Here is a 17071-nt window from a genome sequence, read left to right as displayed (position 1 = left end):
CCAAGGCAACCACAGGCAGGACTCAAAATTCAATAAATCTAGGAGTTTTTTTTATAGCTAATTTTTAAGGTGATATTTTTGTATGGCCTGAGAAAGACATTATAAATATCCAAATGGTCCTTGGCAAAACAAAAGGTTCCCCACCCCTGAGTGACATCACAGGCAATTTACTGCAGATTCAAAGTTTTCACACTCCAGGGTCCACCAGTTTAACACTATTAACTGGTTTGAGTCCTGTGTTTTACACAAGGTTGTCTTTTTTCTTTTCTCCTCAAGTATTCATTTTTTGATGTGAATTACAGTAGTGTATATAAAAAAAACCTGACTGACTGAACTGAGCTGGTTTGAAGAATACAACTGCTATTGAGAAGAGGACTCTGTGAACTCTACAAGCTTGTGCCGCTTCCTGCTCCAGAAAAATGCCTTCAGAAGTCAGTCCTGAGTGGCACTGTCCTTGAATACAGACAATGAAAGATCCTTCTGGGTGGATCTGGAGTGATGATGCTACTCAAGAGCTCTCCTTTTACTCTGGCTGCTTCAATCCCTATTAGCTTATCTGCTTATCTGCCCCTTAGCAATGTACATTAGTAGTAGTTTTGCTATTTACAGCACCTTCTGAGGTGACTAACAGACCCACAAGTCACCTCTTCCTGGGAGCCAACCCACAACAGTAGGAAGTAAGGGTTCCTAATAGCTGTATCTGTAGAAAATGACATTGTCAACATAGCCATTAGCTATTTGACCCAAGAACTGGACTTCACAGCCAAACTTATCAATCAAAAGATAGGGAGCCTAGGAGTTAGTTGAGCTCAGTTCTTTAAATGGCTGGAAGAATCTGGACAAAAATGGTCATAGTCTCCTGCCATTGGATTCCTGGACCTGCCTTCTTCCTTCCCTTCCTCTATTCTGATTTTTCTTTCGATTTTGTGAGATGTCTATAGTCTTTCAACAAATTCCCTCATATGGCTTAGGGTAGTCAGAATTGGTTCTTACTCTTCCCAACCAAGAGATTTTAATGAATCATATTACAATTGAGATGACTTGAAGTTAAAGAAAGACACGTTCCTTATAGGGTGTGTGGTAGAATCAGCATTCTCTGTTTTATGGTGGAAGCTTGAGACAGTGATTGTGCACTGCTTCATCAGAACACCCAACTACATCTATATGTGTTTTACTTGTCTGTTTCATTGTCAGATTCCCCGCTAGACTGTATGCTTCATGGAGAAATGGAACACTACTGACTTGCACACCAATGAATCCCATGCACTTAGCACAGGGCCTGACATGCAGTAGCTATGCCAATATTGTTTGCTGAGTGAGGAGTTAATGATCTAGATACCTTGTCATCCTCACCATGGTACATTTGGCCAAATGACTAAATTCATTTTGTATTTTCACAATATAACTACTATTACTATTTTCTTTTTACTTATTTTAGGGCTTCCATTTGCATTGCCTTACAATTTTTTCTTCTTCTAAATCTTAAACCTAAGTCAACTCCTTCATTTTGTACAGCTAAATTCATTCTGAGCCCATGTTATAAGCATAAGATCATGACTTTACTCAGAAACTGAGTTTCAAACATGAAAAACAGGCTGGCAAAAAATAACAAATAATGTAATTTGCAAGGAACCACAAACAGCTGGCCTAACAAATTACTTTTTCTGGTCCATTCCTCCATGTGAGAAAGAGGGGAGAACCCTTTGCATAGGAACCTCTCGGGCTGTGGAAAATCAGCCACCTGTTGGTAGGCATCTAGTGTGGCTAATCCAGTTTGCCAAGCTTCAGAATCGGTGATCTCACAGCCTGGGCTTGGTGGAAAGGAGTGAGGGAGGTGATTGTCTAGTGAGGGATCTGGGTCTGTATTAAAATAGCTGTGGAGAAACTGGATCCTGCCATGCCTATTCACAGTTCCTTCCTTCCTTCCTTCCTTCCTTCCTTCCTTCCTTCCTTCCTTCCTTCCTTCCTTCCTTCCTTCCTTCCTTCCTTCCTTCCTTCCTCCCTCCCTCCCTCCCTCCCTCCCTCCCTCCCTCCCTCCCTCCCTTCCTTCCTTCCTTCCTTGATATAACATGCCTAAACATCTGACCTAAGGATGAGGGATCTGAATGTGGGGGCTGGTAAATGTTTTACATGGCTTTCTGGGGAAACAAAAACAAAAAACACCCTGTTGCAGCATTTGCTGATTTACACGGTGTGCATTGTTTCTATCACGGTCAATTTCCAGATACCAATGTGCTACCAACTAGCTCACAGAATCCCTGAGAATTTTGCAGTTGACTCATGAACTCGTGTCAGTAAACTCCAGGGCACCACAGACTCCCCTCAATGGTGTTTGTCACATGACTCAGCCCATCTTGGAGTCTAGTTTCATCGACTAACACATGCAGACTTCTGTTCATTAATCAAACTAACATTTGTGCCTTGTGACAGAAATGGGAGATAAAAAGATTAACCCTATTCTCTGAGGGTGAGTAGTCTAACAGAGACACGTTTTTTAACAAGTACATGTCGTATTAGAGGTATTTACAGGATATGTGGGACCACAAAGTACTTCAATCTATCTGAAGCAGCCAAGGAACATCATGTTAAATATGTGGTCATTTAATGAGCATGCCTTTAGCAATGACTATGTACCAGGGACTGTTAAGTAGTTGATAATACAAAACCAAATTAGATATTTCTATAAAGGGTTTCACACTATAGTAGGAAAGATAAGTGAGTAAATGATCATAATCTAGTGTAAGTACAGTTATAGATGTGGATGTTAGAAACAGTGTAGAAACAGCGATGGCCTGTGAAAAGCATGACATTCACGCTGCTTAGCACAGCTGACCAGACCCCCAGTCACAGGGACCCTTCATATCCCTCTAGCCTCATTTTTGCCACACCATGTAGCCTAGCCTCCAATGTAACTGACCATCTCGAAGCTCCTCTAAAACGCCTGCCAGTCCCCTGCCACTAAATCCTGGGCCAAGTAGTTCTGAATATCTCCATATAACCTTTCTGAAGGGAAGCACACTAGAGCAGTCTTTGTCCATCTTTCTGTCAGACTTTCTTCTTTCCTTTGCTTTATTTTTTTAAGTATATCTTTATTGATTTCAGAGAGAGGAAAGGAGAGGGGGAGAGAGAGACAGAAACATCAATGATGAGAGAGCCATTGATCGGCTGCCTCCTACACACCCCCCACTGGGGATCAAGCCCGCAACTCGGGCATGTGCCCTGACTGGGAATCGAACCCCAGTCGCCTGGATCCTAGGTCGACGCTCAACCGCTGAGCCATGCCCGACCGGGCTTCCTTTGCTTTTAAAAAAAGTCATATTAATTCATATATGGTTCACGTAATAGCATAACAAAATTTACCATTCTATTTGTTCAGCAATCCTTTTGCATCCCAACGCCCCTGAGATAATCTTACTTCCTCTGAAGCGCATCTTTAAATGCTGCTTTAAGCTGGGCAGTGGGTAGGTGGTAAACTCGATTTTTTATTTGTAAATAGTATTTTTATCCCTCATTCTTAAAAGGTTTTGCGAAACATACAATTCTAAGTTCAGAGTTCTTTCTTCTCAATAGTAACCTCTCCTAGGTTTCATTGTTGCTGTTGAAAAGCCTGTCCTAAACTTATTCTTACATAGTTTGGAATAGAAAGAATAACAATGGGTCTGTAGCCCATTCCTCTCTTCACATAGACACCAGAGGCAAGCCTGACCCTGTGCAGAACTCCTTGCAAATGTTGACTGGCAGCATTAACTAAGAAACACATGAAGATCCAGGAGAGGTTTCATGTACCGATTACAGAGCTACAGGTGCTTTTTGCCTGGCATATCTGTTCCATCCAGATCGGCCATAGTAAATAGTCTGCAGTTTATATGCTGAATTGCACTGAAGAAGGAACGACCTTTACAGTGGCTTTCCTGTGCTAATTTGGCCTCTCAATGTTATCGGACGAAGTGGGGTGACCCCTTTCTGACTAAGTCCTGAGGCTGGAGTCCTTACAGTATCTCAAGAATTTTCTGAGACTCCCAAGGGAGGATGAGTGATTTTTATTTCTGTGGAATTACATCCCTGGGTTTCCAAAGCCTCATTTCCCTTAGTCCAGTCATAGAAGACATATAGCTGGGGTTTCAGTAGAGCTAAAATCAGAGCCAATATCCAGAGTTTCCTTTCCATGTTGCAGCCAGGTCCAGTACAGCCTCAGGCTAGCTGCAGTCCATTAATCCATTTTATGTGGGGTCCACATGGCTGTGGGCCACAGAGGAGAGTGCAGGAGAGCACACCCCAAGCAATAAGAGCCCCAAGGGAAGTAAGAGGAACCAAGAGCACAAATTCTTTTGTTCAGGGAATTAAGTATCCCAAATTCCACACCCTTGCAGTGGCCATGCCCGTTCTGGCCAATGACCAGAAGTTCATGGACACATAGGTGGGAGAAGTTTAAGCATAGTGGCAAGATTTATTGGGGTAAAAAGAAATAATATGCCCTCAGGGATGTAAAGAGTGGGCAGGCTCTAGTAGCGGCTGCCCGAAAGTTCTTGCTAATTCACCATATATTTTCTTGGTTTCAGGAACAAGCAGGTTGTCTTTCAAACTATCCAACCTCTTTCATGGTTCTTCCCAGAGCTGTGCTGGGCCCTCCCTCTATCCAATCCCCTTCCTGGATCTTCTGGGGTGTCCTGCCTTGATCCTATCTGATCCTTTCCCCAGATTTTCCTAGGCTAGGCTCCTCCCCTTTGTGGTCACCATTTTGACTCCTACTTGCACGCCTCAAAGCTCTGCAGGTCACCAGGCTTCCACTCTGCATGCGCCTAGCAAGGGAATTGCCCCCTGGCTGTATATCCCTCCCCCCCCCCCCCCCCCCCCCCCCCCCCCCGGGCAACTCGGAAGAATGGGCAGGTTGTGCGGGGTTGTTGGAAAACTGGTCTTTCCTGCCTGCTCAGGATTAACATCCCTTTCGCAGGGAATGTGCCTTTCCCATGGGATGTCTGTGGAGCTGCCCCTTCCTAGTTAATCAGGCTTAATTAGATGTCTGGCTCCCTTCTCTTTAGCTAATACCTAACTAGTGTGGACAAAAAGGGGCCACACACTAAACCTGAAAAGCTCAGGACAGGCCTGCATGGTGGCCTTGCAAACTCAGAGACCTAAAATAACCACAAATGATGGTCTGAAATTAAAACATTTTACTAAAAGCAGTCTATGGGGGGTAGTCACGACCTAAGGCAGTATTTTTCCTTCACAGAGGTTAATTTTCACCTTAATTAAGCCTGTCAGTTGTCTTTTGCATCTGAGGTAACATATCTGATTAACACTTACCTTTGCAAAACAAAGTAATTTCCCCTTTTTCCGGCCCTCGACCACCAGGGCAGAGACCAGAAATCTTCTCATTCTTATTGATATCTTGTTAACCGTTGACTGTTAACTATCCTGTACCCACCTATGTAAAAGAAATATGTCTATCATTTTACTTTTTATGCAATCCCAGAAGTCCGTGTCGTGTCGCACCCTCCCCCCCTTTGCTTTCTCCCACCTCCCTGATCTATCACCAATGGATTTCATGTAACCCACTTACGTCCCCCCCTTTGATTGTAATCTATAAAACAAGGTGCAAAACTGCCATTCTTCAGAGTATTATCTCAATATGTTGAGGTTTTGGCTTCCTGGCAATTGTCGACAGTTTGGCTCAAATGAACTCACAAAAATTCTTCTCAGGTTTGAATGATTTCTTATGTCAACACTAGTTACCTACTCTAACAAAACCAAGATACTCTGTGCAACATAAGGAGTTGGTTTAAAATTACTTCAAGGTATAAATGAATGAGGGTGATTCAGTCATAAAGTAGGAAACTCACTTTTGATCTGAGATAACTTGATCACATACCACAATTCAGCCCAGGGAAAATTTGCACAGTATATCTCAGTGTGGAATAGCAACAAATATTCTGGATCACTGATTTACTTATTTAAGTAACTTTCTGAAATATATTAGCAAATACAGTTTCAGTTTTTTCTACCACCCATAACATTATAATGTGTGTATTGAGTAAAATTGAAATTCCAATGCCAAAACCTTCAAATTTTAAAAAGTAAAAAAAAAAAAATTCATTCCAAAGAATATAGTCTCCTATCTTTAATAAGCACCATTTCTTAAATATAAAGGATTTCATGCTATTTTAGGAAGATAAAGTGTCATATGACAAGGAATCTAAAATGGATATACTTTTAGATTCTATGTCTATTGTTGCAAAAGGAAGTAGCAGTAGGCATCTAAAACCAGTCTCCTTTAGGCCAAAGAATCAAAAGGGCCACTCAACAGAAGCAACAATTTGGCATCGAAATATCTGTTACAAGATAAATCTAGTGTATATTTTATGAGCAACACCTGTATTTTAACGATTAGAGATTCCTGTTTTAAAAATTGTAGTAAATATAGCCAAGAAATAAATTACAGAAATGAGACAAACATAATTAGGTACTGCTGATGGAAGTGTAAATTGGTCTAACCTTTTGAGAAAACAAGTTGAAAGCAAATATCAAATACCTTTAAAACTTATTCATGACCTTTGGCAGCACTTCTAGCAATTATCTAAGGAATTTATCAGAGATCTTTTAAAAATTTTTGTATGGATGTTTTTTACAACACTCTTCTTAAGAGCAAAAATTAGCTCCACCACAAAAGAATGCTTAAATAAACCATACCATTTCCACATTATGAAATATTGTGACGCCAACAATCATGTTATGAAAACTTTCAATATTATTTTTAAAGTTTTATAATTTAATGTTAAACTTTTGAAAAATGGGTAGAATTTTGCATATGTGACCATCAAAGTTTGTAAATAAATAAATGATGGTCTTTGAATTCTTTATATTGCCAGAAAACAATGGCTGCAACGGTTATTGATGAATCTATCTAAACCCTGTTCATTTAGGTCATATAGAGTGAACCCATTTCAACTTCCTCACCTTTCAAATTTTTGAAGCTGGGTAGAAAGAACTACCGTATGATCTGTCTACTCATCCCCAACCCTAACAAAATGTCACAGTTTCTCTAACTTAAACACTCCTGGTCCCATCAACCACTTCCTGTAACTATTTATTTATTTGTTTGTTTGTTTGTTTGTTTATTTAATGTGTTGTTATATATAATGCTTTCTATCTGCTGGTTACTGTTCTGAGTGCTTTACATGGTGAGTTAAAGTAGCCTTCAGACTATTTGCTGATCTAGGTTATCTATATCTGTGTTTTAAGGACAGGACAGAAAAAAGAAAGAAGGCATTGGGACCATTCCAGGTGGAGAGTTGAAACTGAGTCATGCCCTCCCACACCTGCACAAAACTATGATCTTGGAAGGGCTATGCCTTCTGTAAAATGATAAATGGGGCAAAAATCTATATGAATGATACATTGTAATTAGCTAGCTTTTAATAAAAAGTAAGGAGCAAACAGAAGTCCAGACATTATAGGCGTTAGAAAATATATTTTACAGAAAAAAATACAGGAATAAATATAATGTAAAACAAAGAAAGCAAAGGAAATAAGCCTGATATGAAAGCATAAAACAAGATAATTTAGCCTGGCTGGGCGTGGCTCAGCAGTTGAGCATCCGCCTAGAATCCAGGAGATAGGGGTTCTGTTCCCAGTCAGGGCACATGCCCTGGTTTCGGGCTTGATCCCCAGCAGGGGGCGTGCAGGAGGCAGCTGATTAATGACTCCTTCATCACTGATGTTTCTATCTCTCTCTCTCCCTCGCCCTTCCTCTCTCTGAAATCAATAAAGGTATATATATATATATATTTAAAGATAATTTAAATAAAATCAAAATACCTCAGGAATAACAATAAATGCCAATACATTAAGCCTCTTCCCATTACAAAATATACTATCAGTTTAAATTTATAAACACTTCAACAGATGTGTTTTTCATACACAACATAATAGAGTAATATAATGTTAAAAACAGAAATAATGATATTACAATTTGCAATAAAAAATGAATTCAAGAGAATTGCATTTAATGGGATCAAGACATTAATTGATAAAATTTATAATAGTGTGTATACATAAATGTGGGGAGGTTGTTGTGTATGTGAGTATGTGTGTTTATCAGTTATGGAGTAATCTATATGTACTAAAAAATATTATGTCATAATATAATGATATCAAGACTCTTTTCATTGAAACGGAAAACTGCCCAAAACAAAATAGTAATAGGAAATATAAGAGTCCCTGATAAAGCAGGCAGAAGGTATAATGTAAGTAATCTGATAATATAATTATAAGATTTATTAATTTTTCCAAATTTGTGCCCTACAAACAATACAACTTATTTCTTAATAATCATGGAAAATTTATAAAAATTGATTATTTATGAGGCCACAAAGTAAGTTTCAAATTACAAAAACATATAAATGATATAGAACACATTCTCTGAATATAATGCAATAAAACCAATGTAAAAATAAAAGCATGAACAGAAAAAGTAAATCACTTAAAAACTTAAAAGTCAGAGGTTTTTTCTAAGAAATTAACCTGCACTTAAAAATTAAAACAATAATTTTCTTATAAAATATATTCTTAAACTTCTAAATAAAAATTAAGCAAAATGAATTCATTCATATGCTAGAAGTAATACACTTTAGATAGCTCTAATCAAGAAATACTAAAATGGTTTCATATTTGAAAGTTTATTCATATAATTAATTCAATCAAGAAATCAAAGCCAAAACTTTATAATTATCTCACTAGGAGCCAAACAAAATTCAGTATTTATTGTTCCTGAAAAATAAAATAAAAAAGATATTTTCTCCACATGTTAACTAATATCTACATGGTGTTTCCACTTTGAGTATCAGCAAAGTCCTTAATTATAGACTGGATCTCTTACCAAGAACTAGAAAAAGCTGGATAAAAATATAAACTGCATTAGATATGCATTGCAATGATATTGCTGAGTGAGTTGGCTCTGGGCTGTGGATAAACTCATTTTAGTTTGCTTCTGCTCCCCTCCTGGATAGTCTGTGTGTACAAGGCTACCTCCTTAGACAAGAGGAAATGAAAGGCTTCATTGAAATAAAGCAGAGCCCACCTCCCTCCACTTGCTGTGCTCAGGAGAGAGGCAAATATATATACATATATATTTAACCCATAATTCTAGGCCAGTTGAGAATACCAGAATGAACCCAAACCTGCCACACAGAAGAGACAGATCAAATCACAACTCCCACAAGCTGGAAATTAATATTTGCTACTGTCAGGAGTGCTTTTCAAACACACACACACACAAAATGCCTAAATACAGATAAAGAGTTTCAAAAATTCTTCTGATCTGGCTAAAATGTATGCTATATCCAAATTTTTCCTCCTTTCTTACCTCCAGGAGCTGCTATATAAACCTGCCAGTGTTATTAATGCCTCTCACTCTGTTATCCCTTGCTTTACTAAATATGGGAAGATCAGAGAAGCAGGTCCTTACAAGAAGCAAATATTATTGCTGTCCAGGGATGACGGTTCTGCCTTTCCCTTTCCCAATGCTTCGGGTGCTGCAGACCTTCCAGAGAGGAGTGTGTGCAAAAGAGAGAAAATGGAGTCCAGTCCATTAAAGGCTAACAAAAATGAGCTACAGAACAAAAAATGTATTTTCCTCACATCTTAGGAAATACCTAACCCTGATAAAGAGCTTCCAGAATACATGTTAATGGTAGGTTGAAATTTTCATACTGGTTAACTGTGACTATTGTTTGCCTTTCTAAAGTATTTTGGAATATAAAGTTTTTAAGCTGTCTTAGTTTTCCTTCTCATCATTGTTTTTTATGTCATAAATAATTTGGAAATGACAAGTGTAGGGCCTATGCTTTCTCTTGTGTCAATCCCTCAACACTGATTTTTTAAATCCACCAAAAAAAAAAAGAGAGAAGCAATGAAAACTGAAAAACGACAGTGTTGTTTAGTGACCTACATATTACTTAGATGGATTCAGAAGTTTGATATTTAGCACCTTCACATGGACTGTCTTGTAGGTGGACTCATGATGTTTGTGCCCAGACCCCCATCACATTACCAGGGATGCCCTTGCCTCTGCTCGTGTGCAGGCTCTGATGCAAGTGGGACTGGGTGTCCCTTTGTTTTCCCAGAACAAGTAGTCTTTATACACCCCTTTTATGTTTATGTCACCCAGCCAAGTATCAGCTCTTGAATTTATTCTTTTAATCCCTCCCTCCCTCCCTCCCTCCCTCCCTCCCTCCCTCCCTCCCTCCCTCCCTCCCTCCCTCCCTCCCTCCCTCCCTCCCTCCCTCCCTCCCTCCTCTCATCCAGCCATTTCACCTAGGCCTTGTGCTTTCTCTTGTGTCGATCCCTCAACATTGACTTTTTAAGTCCACCAAAGAAAGAGAGAAGCAGTGAACACTGAAATACAGCAGTGCTGTTTAGTGACCTACACATCACTTTGATTTGTAACTATCTAAAAATATTTGAAATCAAACATACAATCAGCTCGAAAACATACTAAATTAAAATGAGTAAGTTCTCTATAGAAAATCACAAGTACAAATAGAGAACTGTTGGAAAATTTGACAGAAACACGCTGAAGGGATGGAAGGAAATACTGATGAGTCAATGACTTAAAAAAGTGAAAATCAATTGAACACCCAAATTGATATTATAAAGAGATTTAATTTGAGTGGTGTTTATAGAGGGTATGCATAGTTAATGCACTGGATTTGTAAATTTTGAAAAGGAGCATAAAATTGGTAAAATACAACAGCATCATATATGTTATCATTAATTTAGAGTTGAATTAGAAAGATGGAGGGACAGGAGAAAAATCAAGAGGAGAAGAAACAGAAAGAAAAGATAAACAAAGGCACAAAACCAAGGCAGGTTAAGGCAGGGAAAGAACAAGGGCAAGGATGTTTGTGGAGCTTGGTCTGTATCTGGTGCTTTGTTTGTGTTTTAATTTAACCCTCAGAGAACCCTGAAAAGTAGACATTAATTAGTCAGTTTTAGAGATGGAAATGATCTTACAGGTAAACCTGAGAGTGGGAACTACATATGCATAGCTCACCTCTTCTCATGCCCCTGCCTTTGGATGTGCCCGCTAAATACAGCCGTTCTGCTGGCCTCCTCTGCGAGCCAATTCTGTCATAGCTGGGTCAGGAGGGCTGTGTGATTCAGGAGTGGACGTATAAAGCCAGTGTTCAAATACACCTAAGCCCAGCGCTCCAAAGGATTTTCATAATAAAGATAACATTTGCTCTCTCTCTTCCCAATTCCTCTTCCCTCTCCCTCTCTCTCTTTCAACTGATTCTGCAATTAGGCAGTTAAAAGAGGTGTTATGTGTCAGTCCCTGACGTGTCAGCTAACCGTTGCAACAGCACTGCCTCCCAAAAGAACCACAAAATCTTAGCGACATAAAAGCGATGAGCATTCATTTCACTCCTGGATCCCTTGGTCAGCTGGCGTGGCTCTGTTCCATGTGTTCATTCCGGTGTCCATGCAAAAGGGGCGGTAGCTACTCAAAAGAAGTTCTCCCCTAGAGATGCAAGAGGTCAAACCCACATCCTTTAAGGGCATTTCAACTTCCTGCCTGCCTTACATCTACTCACATCCCAGAGGCCAAAGTAAAAGCTGGGAAAGACACTCCGCTTTAGAGAAAGGAAACGTCCACTTACCTGGCAAAGGGGTGAGCACAGGGAGAGAGAAAGACTAGGGTTAACAGTTCAATCTACCAGACTCAAAAATCCTCAACAATTGTAATTGAGAAAGACAGAGGAATGCAGGCAGCTTAGTAGGGATTGTGGCGCCTGTTGTCCTCCGCACTTCAGCTGCAGAGCTGTATTTCTAGTTCTCTGCTTGAACCATACTGCCGTATACTAGAAAATATGTTAGGAAAGAATTTATTTTTTACAGCCCTTCAATCGCTTCATTTCTCCTGTTCTAAATGGAAACACAGTAGCTACGTACTAAGGATATGCTATTCTCTGGGCTGTGTGCAGCTCACCTATTTTAATTTTGTGTGGATATTTTAAATTAAAACAACAGCTGGAATTTATCTGTCCCCTATCCTAAGTTGATCATAAGAACACCCCAGAGGAGCATTTCAGATATGTTACTGACATAAGAGAACTTGGCTTCCAGAGGAATGTTTAATGTTGTGCAATTTCTTTACACAAAGAGATTATTTTCAGCTCATTGCTTTTTCATGCTGACTAGGTGATTTTTGCCTAGTTCAAGTACTTCTTCCCTTTCTTTTTTGTTTGCTAGTCTTGTGAATGGCTTCTTTGTTTGCCAGTCTTGTGGGTCTCATGGATGCAAGCCCCATTGGCTTTTAGAATTGGGTGTTTTGGGGGCCCACCCCTTAGGTAAGAATTGTAAATGTTGGGGCACTTGATGTGGGGTCCAAGCCCTTTATTTGTCAGGGAGATGCTGGAAGTTTGGGGTTCCCTCCTGGTCATATGGTACTGTGTCTCAGCTTTCCCTATCTGTCCCAAAGTAGGTGTTTTCTTGTTTGCCTGATGTGTAGAAGTCACACAGCTGGTTTCTGAGTTTCTGGTTTTCTTTCAGAGGGAAATGGTCCATGTGTAGGTTGTGGAAGGAAGGAAGTTCAAGAACTCCTATGGCCTGGCCGGGCATGGCTCAGCTGTTGAGCTTCAACCTAGGATCCAGGCGGTCAGGGTTCGATTCCCGGTCAGGGTACATGCCTGGGTTGTGGGCTCGATCCCCAGCCGGGGACGTGCAGGAGGCAGCCGATCAATGACCTTCCATCATTGATGTTTCTCTCTCTCTCTCTCCCTCTCCTTTCCTCTCTCTGAAATCAATAAAGATATATTAAAAAAAAAAAAAAGGAACCTCTCATGTTGCCCTCTCTGCGGCCACTAGAGCTATTTATATGATCTGTGCAACTATAACTAGGTAGAATGTAAGAAGAATGTTACTTTTACACTTCTCAGTTATTGCCCTATGAGAACCTAAGCTGTGCATAAGTTTTTTACCCCCAAAAGAAACGTCAGACAAATAGTCCACGTTCCCAGCTACTCTCACGTAAGAAACAAAATTTTTTTCTTTGCAATATCAACACTCCAAGTTCTCCTTCTGAAACCGGACAACAATGGGTCCAGGCTGCCTGTCACCTCTTGAGCCAATTAAGCAGAGAGGGTTGAATCATATGTGAGTGTTTATTCCAATACTGTCAGCAATATGGGAGAGCAATAATGGTCATCCACAAAAACCTGCTCCCTGCCCCTGCATAAGCCAGCTGCTTATATTGGGTAGAAAGGAGAGTAGGAATTACAGGCATGGAGAGGTAGGCAAGGTGGGCTGGGGGTCGCAAGGACGCCATTGTTTGGGGAACAAGGTTGTTAATCTTTCCATGAAGATAGGCAGTTCTCGGAGGGTAATTCCCATGTCCCAGGGCATACAACTCCCAGCCAGGTTAGAAAGTGCTTTTTCTAGTTAGAACAGAACAGTCACAGTTAACAGAACATGATTATTATTTCTTATAATTATAGCTAGCAATCATGGGCAACAGAGCATGATCAACATCTCTGCCCCTAACACTTCCGTGTGAAACTTTCCCTTCCCAAGATCAAGCCTGATTTAAACTCAGGGACCTACTTCTCTCTTCTCTGCCCCACCTCATTCATGGGGACAAACTGCTTAGAGAGCCAGGCTTGAGAAGAGATAATTAGTGGTAAAGAGCCCGATTTTCTTTATGGCAGAGTCAGGTGCTGCTGTAACCTTGTGGTATTACTCTTAGCTAACATATGTGTGGTCTCTGACCTTTTTTTCATGGAATAATCCTGCAATCTGATTTCTCAGAGGTCATTCTACAGAAGACTTCAATGTATGATGGAAAACATCTTTCATCTGGATGTTTTCTTCCCCTCTTAGACCTGGAATTTTAGTATCCACTTCTCTACTGGGTTAGTTTATTCCTTCAAGGAGTCTTTTTAGGTAGAGTCTCTCTCTTTTTTTTTTTCCCCCAGGGGAGAGCATGACTGCAGTCCTCCACTACCACAAATTAGGCAGTTGAGTTTCCCACATTTGGGGAAATTGCAGGGGTCAGCACACTTGGACTACAGTGGGTGAGCCTCGCCCTGGAAAATGACCTTTGTGATTATTGTATCTCCTCCACCCACAATTGACTGCTCTTGTAAGGTCCATATTCAGCCTCCTAGAAATCATGACCCTTTGCCTAGTGTCTTTCCAGCTCTCAATGGTGTCCTCTTTTTTCTCTTTCTGGTAGGCCCTTCTGGCTGGCTTATCACCTTAAAGCTTCTTCTGGAGAAGCACCTCAACAATATACATTATCAAATTAAAAAAAGAAAACGGCATGGTGCTGAACAGTGCATATAGAATGATACCATTTGGGTGAGAAAAAGTGTGTGTGTATACATATGTATATGTATACACACATATATGTACAGGGATGGGCAAAAGTAGGTTAATAATAATAAATAATACAATACTTAATAAATAATACAAGAATGAAGTCTGTACTTTGCATACTCACAACTGTAAACCTACTTTTGCCAACCCTTATATACACACATATATTTTATGTAAACATACAAATATTTCATGTGTTTCAGGTTTACATTATTGATTATTCCATTTCAATACAAAATATTGCCCTATTCTTTTATTCATGCATAATATTCCTTTGCATGAATGCGCAATGTGTGTGTATGTATATATGTATATATACTCATAATTGTTATAAGACGATGAGGAGACCTCGGTTCTTGTCTTCTTGAGGGAAAGATGTATTTATAATGCATTATAATGCATATATTTATAAATCCATATGTAAAACATGTATATATGTATAATAAACATATGTGTGAGTAGATAACCTCTGGAAATACGTAAAAAATAGTTTAGTAAGAGTTGTCTCTGAAATTGTTATAAGACGATGAGGAGACCTCGGTTCTTGTCTTCTTGAGGGAAAGATGTCAATCAAGAGACAAAGTGTAGAAAAGAAAGGAAGAATTTATTGGCCACAGCAAAAATATACTTGGAATAGTGAAACAAGGAAGGGCATAGAAGATGCAACAGGAGAGCCCAGGCTGGGCTGCTTTGGATTGCTGAGAAGTCAGAGAGAAGGGCGCCTTGGAGACAGGTTCAGCGGGTAAGCCCAGAACAAGCTGCCACTGCCCATTGCTCCCCTGGTTGCAGGTCTCGGGGGATCCCCTCAGAGGGGGGAGGGGGGAGGGGGGAGAGCACACATGCTGGGTCCTTTGTCCTGAGGGTATTTCTTGCAGGTGGAAATCTTAGGGGAGGTCTCAGGGGAGGGTCTCAATAGAATACTCATCAGCTTTCCAGGTGTGCTCTTTCAGGGTCGTGGTCTCCACTGATTGGTCGGTGCCAAGGTAGGAGGTCATTAGTCAATGTAGCTGGTCCTGAGGCCACCATGGTGTGGTGTGCCACTTGTCCGGTTTTGCTGCTTTTCTAGGCCTAGAGTTGAAATACAGCTGAGGCCTAGATGTTCATCTTTAGGGAGGAGCGCTTGGGGATTTGGCTCAGGGGTTCCAAACTGCATGACCAGTGATATGCTGGGGGAGGATAGGTTACCCTGGGGACAAAGTTCCATTTTCCCAGTTTTGCCCCTTGCGAGGCATCCGGGGCTTCCTGCCCTGGTGTTTTTGTATTCAAATTTCTGTACCTGGGATCCTTTACCTGGCCCATCTAACACAAATCATATATTCTCAAGTGTCCTTGGTTTAGGGAAGACAGGACTTACTAGGTGGCTGCAAACTGCTGTTTAACAATCTATCTCAGTTTCCCTGTTCTACTTGTCCTGGAATTTTCCTAGCTTCTTCTTACTCTGCTATAACAAACTGGAGAACCAGGTAGTTCTGGAAAAGGGGAGTGAAGATTTTTTACTGTATATTATTTTGTACCATTTAACTTTTGGAGTGTGTTTATATGTATCACTCCAAAATAAAATTTTTTAGAATTATTTTTCAAAATAACCTTTTACTTTACAACAAAGCCTATCATATTCCAGTGAATAGTATATTGTCCTTGTGAATCTGCTTTGGCTTAAATGACGGTAATTCACTGGAAGAAGGCAGGTAACAGGGAAATAAAGCCAAAGACACAGAGAACCCTGCAAGTCGAAAATCAATTATAAAAAAACAGCAACAGTAGCAGCAGCAACAACACTATACACCTATGGAAATCAGTTTCCAAAAGACATGTTATGCTACTTTCCAGGATATCCATTTTAGAAAAAAATTGTATTTCAGGTTAAAGAATTATATTAACAGGCACATACATATTTCTTAACCTAATCAATTTCTAGCCTTATGCTTTATATATAAATTGCCGCTAGGGGGCAGTATGTTTTTACAAGGTGAAGAGCGGAAAGTCAAAACAGTACTATTGTTCTTTGCATTATTCTGCTAAAATTTGTTATTTAGTCAGAAATATTTTTTATTATGAACTCCATTTTGAGATAGTATGTGCTGAAGAATACTGAAAAAATAGCAAAACTTTATTAGACGAGTGAAATTCATTTTTCACAGACAAAAGATGGTAAGAGGTATTCTTTAACAAATTATTTTTGGTCAGTCTCTCAAGAACCAATATACATGAAAGTGTTTTGTTCTGTTTTAAAATCCTATGGGCAAATATTAGTGTAAACATTTTTCTCAGAGATAGAACAACGATTCTATTCATTTTTTGAACCTGCACTAAGGAAGCTAGGGAAAATAAGTCAGGACATTCTCAATTTGAATGTGAAGCTAAGCGCCCAACAAGCCTTAGTCTACTCCCAGGCTCATCATACATGCAGAACTATAAGCTTCATTTAATTACATAAACAAGAGAAAAGTAAGGGTGTTTTATTGCTTTAAGAAAAATCCTTTGGAATATTATTCAGCCTTTAAAAAGAATACTGCCATTTGAGATAACTTGGATGAACCTGGAGGTTCATTATGCTAAGTGAAATAAGCCAGACAGAAAGACAAATACAGCATGATCTCACTTATATGTGGAATCTAAAATAGTCAAGGCAGAAGGTAGAATGGGTGGTTGCTAAGGACTGGGGGAGGCAGGAATAGGGAGATGTTGGTCAAGGAGT

This window comes from Miniopterus schreibersii (assembly GCF_964146895.1).
Source record: "Miniopterus schreibersii genome assembly, chromosome: 6".
NCBI lineage: Eukaryota > Metazoa > Chordata > Mammalia > Chiroptera > Miniopteridae > Miniopterus > Miniopterus schreibersii.
This window is presented reverse-complemented; position numbering follows the sequence as displayed.